Source organism: Cibotium barometz, chromosome 24 (assembly GCF_041138505.1).
Source record: "Cibotium barometz isolate CiBa-2024 chromosome 24, ASM4113850v1, whole genome shotgun sequence".
In the NCBI taxonomy this organism is placed as follows: domain Eukaryota; kingdom Viridiplantae; phylum Streptophyta; class Polypodiopsida; order Cyatheales; family Cibotiaceae; genus Cibotium; species Cibotium barometz.
The window spans coordinates 6,708,246-6,723,422 of record NC_141069.1 but is presented as its reverse complement, the minus strand read 5'-3'; the positions used below and the strand labels follow the sequence as shown (position 1 = coordinate 6,723,422).

General features: G+C 39.6%; 1 pseudogene; it reads left to right on the top strand.

The window, feature by feature from the left end:
• Nucleotides 1-340: 340 nt before the first annotated feature.
• On the top strand, nt 341-1,087 carry LOC147624850 (short-chain dehydrogenase reductase 2a pseudogene; annotated as a pseudogene).
• Nucleotides 1,088-15,177: the final 14,090 nt, after the last annotated feature.

The window sequence follows — 15,177 nt, the reverse complement described above, 5'->3', positions numbered from 1 at the left end:
ATAATCCCTCACGCCTTTTTTTTAATAAAAATGGCCATGCTGCGCCATTGTGTACCTTAAACCTCTTTCTTCAGCTGGGCTAAGGCGAAAACCCCATTAAATCCCTTTGGGTGTCTTTTTAAATTTTAAATCAGGGCTCTTCCACTATGTGCTTCGAACAGATTTAATCATGCGGTCTGTACCTTAATATGATGCTTATAGCAGTTGTTTATGCGATTAACGCAGCAAATCAAAATGCTGAGGTGTAATTAGTTGTTAACCACTGGATTAACCTCGCAAGTCGGTGTATTAAGCTGATACTGAGTGAAATTAGTAGGTTATTTTCACTAATGAGGCAGCTGCATTCATGGTAAGTCAAGGGAAAGTGGCCATAATTACCGGTGGGGCAAGTGGCCGCAGTGCGCTTGTTTGTGGAATATGGGGCGAAGGTGTCATAGCGGACGTTCAAGATGACAAGGGCACCCACTGGCAAATGACTTGGGCTACAAGCGGTGTGACGTGACGCTTGAGTCTGATTTTGGAGGCCCTTGTGGCATTTGCCAACAACGCCGGCATCTTGGGCACGGCCATGTTAGAGGATGTGAGAAGCATGGACATGATCGATTTTGACAAGGTCATCTCGGTGAATGTACATGGCATGGCACTTGGGGTGAAGCATGCAAGTTGGGCCATGGTGGATGCTGGAACGAAGGGTGTCATCATATGTACAGCTAGTGTGGCTAGCATCTTGGGTGGCCTCGCACCTGTGGTATACACGGTATCCAAGCACGCTGTGCTTGGGCTTGTGCGAGTGGCCTCCAATGATCTAGGCAAGTATGGCATTTGTGTGAATTGCTTGTCACCATGGGCAGTGGTCACATCCCTTTCATTAAACTTTATGCGTGATGCTCTTGGTAACCCTTTATTATCAGCTCACGAGGCTGAGGCTTTTTATGACTCACATAGTAACCTCATTGGCCACTCTTTATCCTCATTGGATAGAGGGCTCTCCACCTTGTATTTGGCATCCGATGATGCTTCTTTCGTGAGTGGCTTCAACCTTATTGTAGATGGTGTTTTTCCTCTACCAAGCAACTTTGGCAAATGAGCAAGCTATGATAAAGAGTCGTATGCATTTTTTTTTTAATGTGAATCTTACACTTTCACCTTTACCTACTAATAGCTCAAAATGAGAGAGAGAGAGAGAGAGAGAGAGAGAGAGAGAGAGAGTTTATCATTGTAATTGTTGTTCTTGAAGCCCAAAGGAAAAACATTATAGGAAGAACAAAGAACTAGTTGCTCTTTTTATGCCGAAGATAAAACATTATAATGTAAGTAGATGCCTATCAATGAGCTCTTTTTTAGTGCCTATCAATGAGTTCTTTTTTAGTGCCTAATTCTTGCCAACATACTTCTTTTTAGTGCCTATCAATGAGCTCTTTTTTAGTGCCTAATTCTTGCCAACATACTTCTTTTTATAATGTAAGTAGATGCCTATCAATGAGCTCTTTTTTAGTGCCTAATTCTTGCCAACATACTTCTTTTTAAGTGTCCAAGAACATTGTAATATAAGTAGTGTTGGTAACGTTCACCAAATATCCATAGTCATTTATGTATGTAAGGGGCATATGGTCTAAGGTCAAAATTCCATGTAACATTGAGCATTTACATTTTTACTAGTCCATGGATTCACTTGGGAAATACACAAGTTGTACCAGGAGCCGCGAGCATTGAATGAGTATGGTGACTTGACTTTTAGGCCTAGATTTAAATGAGAGAATGTAGGAGATGATTGAAGAGATGTATGACTTTATCAATGATGTATGACTTTATGCATGTGTTTAGCCTATATAAGAGGCACTCTCTAATGAAGAAATACACATGATTGCTCTACACTTATGGTGTCATTATGCTAGTCATGTTTGCTTAGTGTTAATTCTTTTTACTTAGCTTCATTATCCTTTTTACGTAGCTTCATGAGGGTCCAAAATTCATGAGGAATTAGCAGAAGTGTATTAGTATATCATTTATGAGCTGTTTCAAGCATTTAGGACCAAATTTGGATTGGTCAGACATGGGAGAACTGAAAGGGTACATTCTTAGCGTGAAGTGTCTTTCAATTTCAAGTGAAGGAGGAGGTTGAGGAGAAGATTTATGAGTTTGAGGACAGTCCCATTTCGGAAAGGATGTAGAATGAGTTAGAAATATATGAATAGGGTAAGTATATAGTCAATATTAGGGTTTTAGGCCATGTCAAACACAATGGAAGCATCCATTCTATATTTCAAGGTTTATAGGAAAAGTTATTAACATTATTAATTTTGTTAATTATGATATTTAAGAGGATACTTAGTGATTAGAGAGTGATGCATTAATGATTATTGAAATTGGAGTGGAAAAGGGCAAAATTGAAATTCTAGAAGGCTTGGCAACACATTTACTATCAATGGTGCATCCAAATTAAATGAATTATTGAGGTATTCTTCTTTGTTTATGCTTTAAAATGGTAGTATTAGAGATTATTAAGAGATTCAATGCGTGATAAGTGAAACCATATTTATAATGATCCATTATATTAAGATGCATTGAATTATTAAGTTTCATCAATAGTTAATCATGTTTAGTTAATTAATTAAGTAAATGACTAAATAAAGGTAGAATGGTAATTAACAAAGGAAGTATAATTTGTGATGATGTTTTTTAGAATTTTATTTGAAATAGAGTAAGAATATATTTAGAAAATCTTATCATAAATTTTTGGTAATTATTGAAATTGGTTTTATAATTAAAGAGTAATTATGAAGTTTGTGATGTTAAAAAAAAGAATTAAAGAAATCGATTTGCTAATTAAAGAGTAATTATGAAGTTTTGTGTTATTTTAAAAAAGAGTTAAATAAAGTGGATTAATTATGGAATTAGGCGTAAGGAGCTTAGAGAGAGCTATATTTAGTATTGGTTTATTCATAGTAAAAATTTAGATGTTTCAGACGGCTTATGGCTGACTTGGGTGTTGGACAGGAGTCTGCCACCTCTGTCTACAACACTGACAGTCAGAGCACATTGGCAGTTGCGAGAAACCCAGTTTTTCATGCTCGCACAAAGCACATTGAGGTGCATTATCACTATGTTAGGGAGAGAATCTCAGCAGGAGAGATCAGCTTGGCATATGTGCCAACACAAGACAACCTCGCTGATCTTTTAACAAAGGCGCTTCCTCGTGAGAAGTTTGAAGCTTTCCGCAAAGCTTTGGACTTGCTCCCCTTTGTGGACTGATCTACTTCGGGCATGGCACTTCCCTATACATGAGTGCCAGCTCTCGTTCACACCATCACTCCCAGGGGGATTTGTTGCCATATATATAGGCAGTGATGTGTGTGAACACACTTAGGACTGCCAGGGCACTTTTTCCCTCCTTAGGAGGTTTTTTCCCCCGGCTTGTATATACGCCCATCATTCTAGGGCTAACTTATCTTTGTACATTGACACAATCTAATACACTGTGTGTTGTGTGCATTCTTGCTTCTTCTTCTCCAAGCTTTGTGTGCTTTCCTACAACCCTAATTCCAACAAAATTCTGGTATGAAATTGAGAATTTCGATCAAGAAGTTTTGGGAATACCGATTTAGAAAATACTTGTATTTAAAAGAAAATCAAACTGAAAACTTGCATAGAAACCCTGTTTCCCTAAAGGACTATCTTACGCCAAAATGGATGGATGGGATGTGATGTGAATAGATGTGATGAGATGTGATGTGAATAGATGTGATGACATGTGAATCAAATATATGTAATTAAATGGATGAGATGTGATGTCATGTGAATCCGGATGTAAATGAATGAAGGATGTGGATGAATATGTGAAAGAATGGATATGGATGTGTATGTGAAGAATGGATGTGGATGTGTATGTGAAAGAATGGATGTGGATGTGTATGTGAAAGAATGGATGTAAATGTGTATGTGAGGAAAATGGATGTGAATGTGTATGTGAAGAATGCATATGAATGTGTATGTGAAGAATGGATGTGGATGTGTATGTGATGAAAATGGATATGAATGTGTATGTGAAGAATGGATGTGGATGTGTATGTGAAAGAATGGATGTGGATGTGTATGTGACGAAAATGGATGTGAATGTGTATGTGAAGAATGGATGTGAATAAGTATGTGAAGAATGGATGTGAATGTGTATGTGAAAAATGGATGTGAATGTGTATGTGAAAATGGATGTGGATGTGTATGTGAAAGAATGGATGTGGATGTGTATGTGATGAGAATGGATGTGAATGTGTATGTGAAGAATGGATGTGGATGTGTATGTCAAAATGGATGTGGATGTGTATGTGAAGAATGGATGTGGATGTGTATGTGAAAGAATGGATGTGGATGTGTATGTGATGAAAATGGATGTGAATGTGTATGTGAAGAATGGATGTGGATGTGGATGTGTATGTGAAGGAATGGATGTGGATGAATGAGATGAGATGTGTATGAGACATGATGTGGATGTGATGTAATGTGGATGGGATGAATGATATATGATGTGGATAGATGTGATGTGATGTAATGTGGATAGAATGTATGTGATGAGATGGTGATGAGAATGAATGTGATGGATATGAATGAATGTGATGTGATGGATGTGAATGGATGGAGGTGATGTGATGTGAAATGGATAGATGTGAGTGAATGAGATGTGATGTGAATCGGGATGTGAATGAATGAGATATGAGGTGAAATGGATGTGATGTGGATCGGGGTAGATATGAATGGATGAGATGTGTATGAATGAGACATGATGTGGATGTGATGTAATGTGGATGGGATGAATAAGATACGATGTGGATAGCTATGATGTGTGTGGATAGAATGTATGTGATGGGATGGTGATGAGAATGAATGTGATGGATATGAATGAATGTAATGTGATGGATGTGAATGGATGGAGGTGATGTGATGTGAAATGGATAGATGTGAGTGAATGAGATGTGATGTGAATCGAGATGTGAATGAATGAGATATGAGGTGAAATGGATGTGATGTGGATCGGGGTAGATATGAATGAATGAGATGTGAATGAATGTGATGTGATGAGATGTGGATATGGGTAGATGCGAGTGGATGAGATCTGATGAGGATAAATGAGGAAAGATGTGATGAGATGGAAAATGATGTGACTGGATGAGAATGATGTGATGAGATGGAAAATGATGTGACTGGATGAGAATGATGTGATGAGATGGAAAATGATGTGACTGGATGAGATGGAAAATGATGTGACTGGATAAGAATGGGAATACATATGAAATGGATGTGGATTAAATAATGTGGATTGATATGGAACAATGTGGAAAGACGAGAGTTTGTTATAGAAACTGTATTTATGACCTGTTTTTAAATGACTGTTTTATGTCAAGAATGCTGGGGAAGCATTTTGACCGTCTTGTGAGTGAAGAGGTCGTGGAGACCTACCTGATAACGTTGCAAACAGCTGACGGAGAGTCAACGGAGGATGTCTTGCGTAGCAAGGTCAGCCGAGGTCTTGAGAAGCCTCGGTTCGATTTAAATGGTGAGCTTCCAGTACGGTGGATGAGGGACTAAGGAAGTGGCCTATGAGTGAAGCGCTAGGTGACCTGCGAAGGATCCTAGAGGGTGCTCACCATACGGTGCTCAGGCTCTCGGTCGCCAAAGATACCCACACGTATGTCGTGGAAGATATTGCAACATGGAGTAAGAGTTGTTTTCTGAATTCGAGCATGGATCTGGTTGATTGACCTTGCTGGTCCTCAACGGATGAGTCCATGGCTCTTTTATATGGATCTTTTGGTTGATCTTGCTGATCTTCAACGGAGATTCCATTTTGATTTTTATAAGTGAATATATTGCTGGGTACTATGAGCTAGAAACTATCGAAAAGGCCCTTGAGTAGAGAGGTGGTGAGCGTTCTGGTTGCCAATGATGCCATACGTACACCAATGAAGGAAAAGTTAGAAATTAGGATTCAACCGGATATTTTGGAGGATTATAATTAGTGATACTATTGTTTCATTAAATGATTGTTTTAAAGATAGCTGAATCTGTGAAAAAGGCAATTTCATATTGGGTGTGTAAGTGGTGTGACTAGTTTTAAGTTTGCATGAATATCCAGCTACTTCTTGCGCGGAGCAAGGTCCCTCACTTAGGGCCTCGCCCACGGATATCTGAAGAAGAGACTAATCCATCAGTTTTTCCAAAACTGAACCCGGAAACACTTCCCTTGCCCAGAAAGCACGAGCGATTCCTCAAGGATAAATTTAATCTAATGTAGTCAAGAGCCTTAACTAACAGAACTGATCTGTCCGAACCCGTAAGTCCCATAGTCAGATCAAGGAAGAGACTTGCACTTGGATCATAGAGACCAATGCTTTTTTCCTCATTGAGAGGCACAACCGTTGATTCTTTTCCATAGAACAATTTTTATCCGGGATTTACTTCATCTATCGTACCATAACAGAATTGAGTCTCATTTTAGGGATCCATCAGTCCAGCCTAACCCCATCCAGTCCCGTGGGTTAGCCAACCGCCCAACCACTCTAGTGATGGGATCCATTTAAGAATTTGGTTAGTTTTTTTCTCGGGTACCAGGGAAAAGAGTTCCCAGGCCCCCTGTTGCTTTGAGCTGAGTGTAGGCCCTTGAGTCTAGTATGAGTCTCTAAAAGGGCTTGGGCAATGGTTATGTGTGAAGGGAGAGAGAGCTCCTCCATTGGCTGGGGGTGCAGAGTTGAAAAAGTTGTGAAAATATTAATTTTCTACTAATCCTAATTAGCCAGGTGATTAGCAAGATAATGGGCTCACAAATTGATGGATTCTAGGCTAGGCTCTGATACTGTGTTGAAATTACAGCAATGTGATGAGCTATGGATCAAATGCTAGAATCAACATCATTAACAAAGAGATTAGATGATAATTAACATGTGATTAGTGAGTAATTAACTAATAGCTTAATGTAGGCATGGATAATCAAAAACCAGCAAATTCTCATTAGGCCAATGCCTCAATTATTCATAGGCATGGATGTCATTTTCTATACATAGACTCATCAAAGTCGTAAGAGGGGTTTACCTAGCCAGGCTCAAGTAGGAGTTAGGTTTCCAAGGCAAGATTCACACAACATCAAGAGGAGTATGTAGCTTTGGGTAGATTTCCTTTTTAGACCCCACCTTTGATAGATTTTCAATATCGTCTAGAAGGACGAGGATACATGACATCTTTGGGTGCATCTACAACTTAATAGGGACAAATTCATCCACATTGTTGTGTGTTATTTTCCACTAAGCCTTTCCCCTTATGCCACGAGGAGGGACAATCACCGTAGTTACCATTATATGGGGATATTTTGGAATTCTCATAGTAGGGGGAAGTCCTCTTTCTTGGTGACTTCAAAATGAGGACACTAGAATCCTATCCCACATTTAGAGATATTTAATCAAATGTCTGAAGCCTTTGGCCATTTAGGAGATCAGGTTGAGGTGAGTGCCTTCGATCTCACCCTCGATGGTAAAGTAGGACAATGGTTTAGGTCCTTGAAAGCTGAGGACAAGGCCGCCTTTGAAGCCTTGAAAGAGGCTTTCAAGGTAGGATATTCTTGCCAAGGCATCAGATGAAGTCCAGTGGGGAGTAGTTGCACAATGTCAGACAAAGGGATGGTGAAACCATCCGAGATTATATCAATAGAGTAAGAAATCTCCATTCTTGATGTAGTGCCAAAGACAAGTTCTTTGATGAAAGACTCATAGTAGGGAGATTCCGGGAAGGTCTAGATGATGTACCCTTGCACAATTCATTATATTCCATGGCCCACACCTACTTTGAGCAATGTTGTAGGAGTGCTATGGACTTTGAAGACAATTTCAAGGGACCACGTTCCTGCGAACTTCATGAGGGCACATCCGAAGCCTCTTTCGAGACCACCAATACAAAATGTGACGAGAAAAACAAGGAGTCCACAAGTGGACAACAAGTTGAGCAGTTGGTATGCATTAATGGCACAGCAGATGACTTACATTAGAGAACCGGCCAAGGTCGAGATCAGCAGGTCTATCAACCCCATCTCTATCCAAAGAGGGAGCTTGTATGGTGCCTGATCTGTCGAGCGAACCATACCAGCACGGAGTGTCGACATATGAGACCCCGTTCCCAACCTCTATTGCACATATTGTGTAAGATTCCTCCCTCCGGCTTTTGAGGTGTGCAGGTGTAAGAACCTCCCCTTCTAATCTTATAATTATTTTCCCTCTCTGAAATAAAAGAAAGATCTTGTTTTACCCTCTTTTGGCCTAGAGAGAGAAAATGTCTAGAGGGAGTTAATTCATAATTATAATATTTTTGGATATAAAAATCCTCCTAGTATCTAAAATGGTTTCCTCTGAAACAAATATTCAAAAAGAAATTTTCAATGTGCAATTGGAATAAATTGAAATTAGGTAAAAAGGACCTTAGCCTAAGGGTCCAGATTTTCTGAAATTTTTGAATTAAGGTTCCTATGGACCAATTAGATTAATCGAAATATAGAGGGGAGATAAATGGAAGAATAAAAGAAAATCACCCAAAAATGAGTAAATGCTCACATAAGATGAAGAGTTGACTAAGGACAAGGTTATTAGTTAAAAAAGAAGAGATATTTAGAAGAAATGATGCATTTTTGACACCTCAGTGTGGGGAATTCCCCTCATGAAGGAGGCGCCTATTTCACATGTGTGGTTGAGTTTTAAACTCACAAATAATGAGATATTTTCATCTCTCCTCTCTCCTCCTTCAACTAGATCCAAAAAGTAAGCTAAACTGACCTAAAAATGGTCAAACATTGACCAAACTGATTTGGAAAATTCTAGAATTAGTTTGCTTGGTTAGAGGCTCACTTTTTCCTATAAATGAAGCCTCCCCCTTTGTAAATGGTTAATAGTGTTTTATGCACTGTTACTCTACTCCTCGCCACCAGAGCCAAAAACAGTGAATTCATTGATAATTCATTTGTTTTTGACCATTTCCTCTTCAAAAGAATTGGTGGCCACTTGTTGCAAACAAGAGTAGATCCCTCAAACCATCAAGCCACACGAAAGCTCACAAAACTCCTAATAAGTTAGAAATTCTACTTTTTCTTATTCTATTTTATGGTTTTCTGATTTTTACTTTCTTTAAAATGAAAATGGATGTTATGCCTTGCTGGAAAGGCTTTCCCCCTTCTCTTCATTATTGAATTCAGCCTTTCTTTATCCTAGATGTGTAATCAAATTGATGGAATTAAACTTTTCATATTGTTTACTCTTAATAAAGTGGAAATTGATTAGATTAGAATGATTTAAATCATCTTGGATAATTTCTAGTAGATTTTAGAGTGAAAATTTTAAAAAAAGTTCAGCCATACAAAGGAGGTTGTGGCAAAATTTTCTTAAATTTGGTGAAGTAAGTTTTATCTTTTTATTGTTCAAAAAGAGTAATCCCCACCGCTTGTGTATTCTAAAACTATTATTTTTATTCTATGCATAGAAAAATGCATATTATAAATATTTTTATTATAAAAGTGTTATTTTCATTAGAATTAATTTCTATGAATAGAAAGATGCATAAAGAAATTTATTTTTATTTCAAAAGAGTTATTCTCTTTAATTTTGATTTTATGCATAGAAAGATGCACAAAGAAATTTATTTTTATTTCAAAAGAGTTATTCTCATTAATTTTGATTTCATGCATAGAAAGATGCATAAAGAGTTTTTTTTTAATTTCAAAAGAGTTGCTGATTTCAACTGAGGAATCCCAGCATCCAGCTTAAATAACCTGCCTTCTTTCTTGCCTTTGGCAATGACTCTACATCCATTTTTGAAATCCTTAACGAAGCAACCATGCTTGTTGAAACGAACCTACAAACCCTGTTCCACCACCATTTGACCAACTTTTTGTAATAGAAGGCACATACAATACATCTGCCCATAGATTTTGTTTCACCACCATTGTGCATAACCAATGGTACACTTCCAACATGTGTAATGGCATGCTGGGTATCATCTCCTGTCTCCACATAGCCTTTCACATCCATAGGCTTCAAATGCTCAAACCATTCACCATGACAAGTCATATGGTTTGATGCTCCAGAGTCCATATACCAAGTGTCATCATTTTCAGCATTTGTCATCATAGATCCCACAACATGTTTCATGGCAAACAAGTGATTTGCGCTACCATCATTACTGCTTGATGCATAATTTCCACCATGTTGTGCATAATGTCCACCATGTTATGCTCTATGATACCATGATGAAAAAATAGGTAGAGGGAGAGGAGACACACACACAGGAGCAAACCCTAATGTATATTGCAAACCCTAACCATAGAGGGAAGCCATCTCCCTTCTCACATAATGCATAAAGCCATAATCCATAATACACAAGACACACTATGAGTTGTGTCCACACACCACTAACCCTAGCTAATGTCCACACACTATGACCAGCTGGATGCGGTCATTTATGTCTCACACATGCTGCTACCTAACATGCCAGCACATAGCACAGCTGGCACACACTGACATCGAGCTTGAATCTCAATAGCCCCTCTCAAGCTCATGATGTACTGCCATAGATGAAGATGTAGATGAGCTTGGGCTATTAAAGCTCTCAACACCCTCTTCATTTTCTTGGTCAAGTTTGGAAACAAGTTCCTTACCAAACTCAGAAATGCCCAAATCCTGATGAAGGGCTTGAAATTCTTCCTCTAAAGGAAGAGAAGCTTCATTCTCCTTGGCTTTTTTTAAAGCACAAGGACATTGCTTTTGGGGCCTCTAAGAAGTTTTCTGTCACTTCTGTGTCCATGTGAGAAATTCATCCTTATGCTCATTCTCTACATCGAGAACACCGGACGGAGCTTCACAATCGTCTGCTACTATTATATCAAGACAGTAATCCTTCCTAAAATTGTGGAGTTTTTGAATGTGGGAGAGGAGGAGGTAATACTTCCCATTAATTAGGAAGGACGATAGTCCAAGCAAGCATGACAAAATTGGACGTCAATCGCTCCCCATGAATGGATGACGTTCCTTCATCAATGATGGTGGAGGCCTTAAACTTTGCCACATCAAAATTTGTGCTGAGAAGTTCCTCCTCCTTCTTGGACACAAGTTCAGGACCTCTCCTCTTCTTCTGTAGACTGAGCACTTGAAAAAAAGAACTGTTCTAATTTATCAGTCCTTCCTTTGACCTCCTCTTTTGTGTAATCCTCCTTATTATCAGCATGAAGAAAGAGATAGGTAACAAACCCAAAATGATATTCTAGCAACCTGTATTTCCTACCATGCACTGGGCACATGTCAACACAAATCTTAATACGTTGATCATCTGAGTAAGTGTTTCACCTCTTCGACATGCTTGAATTCTCAGACGAGGTGACTGTGAGGCTTGACATGTGGACATATGTAATGGACCCATAAGAGACGGTCCCTCCGCTGACCAACCTGCAATAGTCTGTCCACTCTCCCTCCAGGGATGTCCTTGATAATCTCCTCCAGAAGATTGAAAGGAACGTTGAACATAGGCTCTACATGGCAAAGGGATTTCTCTTGCCTAGCCCTCCTCATAGAAGATCAAAGAGATGCTCTGTGGCACCAGGCTCGTCCCCTTAATCTCCTCCAGCAATAAATCATCCACATCATCTGTAGCATTGTATAAGTGAGAACCCTTAACCTCCATTGCTTCTCTGATCCGGGGAAGATGAGGAGTAGTCGAAAGAAATGAACACGAATTGGAGCCTTTCTTAAGTAATTGAGAAGCGACAACTATTAGTAATAATAGTGGGACAACTCTAGTTAATAATTTAAATGAATAATAAGATATTCTACCACTTCCTCCATATTTTGCACCCTCCCCGCCAAAAAGGCTCAAAACACTAGTTCCATTGATAATTCCATCGATTACCCATTGATCAAAAAATACGACTAGCTTACTCAGAAAGACATTGTAGTAATAATTAATTTAGTGACCAACTTTGAATGAAATGTCCGGGTGGAATCCGTTCACCGTGCGATAAGGGGAAAGTAACGATGCCGAAATGCATCTATTGCACCGTGGATGGTATGGCCGTGGAAAAAGCTGACTCGCACCGTGGACGCACCATGAATGGTATGGAAAGCGAGAAAATTTTGAGTGCAGAGAAAAGCAGAAAAAAAACTTGCACCGTCTTTATATAGGTCAAATAATAGGGCTAACATCACATGATTGAGGATCGAATGCCACATGTTGAAGGGCTTACATCATCGTTGATTCACGAATTGCCACGTGTAGAGCTCATGCAGTCAACGCATGATTGTGTTTTGCTCTATAAAAAGGAGGAATATTTTCTTTTCCACGCTTTTCTTCCACGGTATTTTTCATGATTTTTTCCAATTGTGTTTCTCCACACTTTACTTGTGCAGCTCGCTTAATCGATCCATCCCAACCATTCTTTTAAGCGCTTGTAAGTTTTTCTCTCTCTTCCCCTTTTCTTTCTCTAATTTCGTTCACGGTGCGATATGGCTATTCTCCATGTGAAATCGAATCAACATATCGCTCTGTGGGGATGGCTGGGGGAGTTTTATTGATGAGAGATTTCGTTCATGGTGCGATATATCTATTCTCCGTGTTTTCGAATTGAAATATTGCTCCGTGTGGACGGGTCTGAAAATTTTATTGATAAGTGCTTGTTTCGTTCATCGTGCGATTTATTTATTCTACATATTTTTGAATTGGAATATCGCTCTGTGGACTGGTCAGCTTCCGATACAGTGGACGAGGGACCAAAAAAGCGGCCTATGAGTGAAGCGCTAGGTGACCTGGAAGGATCCTAGAGGGTGCTGACCATACGGTGCTCGGGCTCTGGGTCGTCGAAGATACCCACAAGTACGTCGGGGAAGATATTGGAACAAGGAGTAAGAGTTGTTTTCTGAATTCGGGTGTGGATCTCGTTGATTGACCTTGCTGGTCCTCAACGGATGAGTCCATGACTCTTTTAAATGGCTTTGTTGGTTGATCTTGCTGATCTTCCACGGAGATTCCATTTTGTTATGTGAATATATTGCCGGTTACTATGAGCTAGGAACTATCGAAAAGGCCCCTGTGTGAACAGGTGGTGAGTGTTCTGGTTGCCAATGATGCCATAAGTACACCGATGAAGGAATGATTGGAAATAAGGATTCAACTAGAGATTTTGAGGATTGTGATCAGTGACACAATGGTTTCATTAAAGGATTGTTTTAAAGTTAGCTGATGCTGAGAAAAAAGGCAATTTCATATTGGGTGTGTAAGTGGTGTGACTAGTTTTATGTTTGCATGATCTTCCGGCTAGGGGGCCTAGGAACTCTTTTCCTTGGTACCCACAACAAAACCTAACCGAATTCCTGATTGGATCCCATCACTACAGTGGTTGGGCGGTTGGCTAACCCATGGGACTAGATGGGGTTAGGCTGGATTGATGGATCCGTAAATCGGGACTCAATTTCTGTTTAGTTCGATAGATGAAGTAAATTCTAGACAAAATTTGTTCTATGGAAAAGAATCAATGGGGGGCTGTGCCTCTCAATGAGGAAAAAAGTGTTGGTCTCTATGATCCAAATACAATCTTTTTTCTTGATATGACTATGGGACTTACAGGCTCGGTCAGATGAGCTTAGTTAGTTAAGGCTTTTGACTACCTTAGGAAAAAGTTATCCTGGTGGAATCACCCGTGCTTTTCGGGAAAAGGAAGTTTTTCTGGGTTCGATTTTGGAAAAACCGATGGATTAGTGTCTTGTCGAGATATCCTTGGGCGAGGCCCCGAGTGTGGGACCCTGCCCCATGCAAGAAGTGCTACTTCCACTGCTAGCACCCCTGAAATTGTTGCGCGGTGGGAACAGGGATCTTACAAGGACGAACCTGAATTAGGGAGGGGGTATGTTAACCACTCTGGTTAACATTACTTTTCAAGTGCGGCTATGGTTATTGTATTCATCTTTTGTAACCACGTAAAGCGCTTTATGTAAAAGAGACATGGGATGATCGAGCTTACGGCTTGTGTAATGTCAGTCATGAGGAATAGTTATACATAGAGCTAGGAAGACTAGTTTTTGGCCCCCAATTGTAAATGGGTAGCCGACCATTGTAAACTATGAGCTCTTGTATATAAGACATTTATGAAATATGAAAAGGGACAATCCCATTAGTCTCATTTGAGTTTTGCCTCTTCTCTCTCTCTCTCTCTCTCTCTCTCTCTCTCTCTCTCTCGCTTGTGGATGTATAATTGCTTGTGTTTACTTGCTTGCATGCTTGATTGTCAGTGTGTGCTTGTAGGTATGGTGATACTCTAGCTTCTCTCCCCTCTCTTTTCTCTCTACTATGTCCCTCTTGCATGCATGTGGCATGAAGTGAAGGTTGAGCTTTCCATAGCTCCCTCCTTTCTCTCTACCTAGCCATTGAATCTCTACTTGGGTGACACAAGTAGAGGTGGAGTGAGCCCCTAGCAGCTTCACACCATGGAGTTAACCCTCATTAGGGTTGGCTAAGTGCAACTCTTCGGACTCGACCCTTGCATGTTGTCTCTCTTCTCTCTTCTCTCTCCCTCTTATGTGTAGTATGTTAGGTTTAACAATGTGTGTGTGCGGCCATGTAAGCACAGTGTTAAAAAAACTTTATAAAAAAGTCTTCAATCGTCGTGTAGATTGAAGGTAACCCAGTGCCGACACGTGTCATTTGATGTTTAGGTCGACAGCCTTGTAGATTTATCTCATGATCCTTTGGAATGGCAATTTTGAAATAGCCGATTGCATATACTTTTGTGCCTTCTTGATCTCTCTAAGAAAATAGGTATACTTCTGTAGCCTCCTCCATCTCCATGCTTGCATCATCATCCTTGTTGATTTACCGCTCCCTTGCAAAGCTGCTATTCCGACAAGGTGTGGATTGTCGACCCTACAAGTAGTAGACTTTAGCGAGTCATCTTTGAAACTCTCAAGAAGAACAAAAGTAATGAGAAACATAAGCAAGCAGAAAAACAAGAAGAAAAAAAGTAAGCAGAAATGTAAGCAAGCAGAAAAACAAGAAGGCAAAAGTGCTAGGGGGCACCAATCTCGAGGGAGGGGTACCCAAGCTTTTAATGCAAGAATATACGAATATGTACGATGAAAGCATGCAACCATTAAATGTAACGCATGATCGATATTT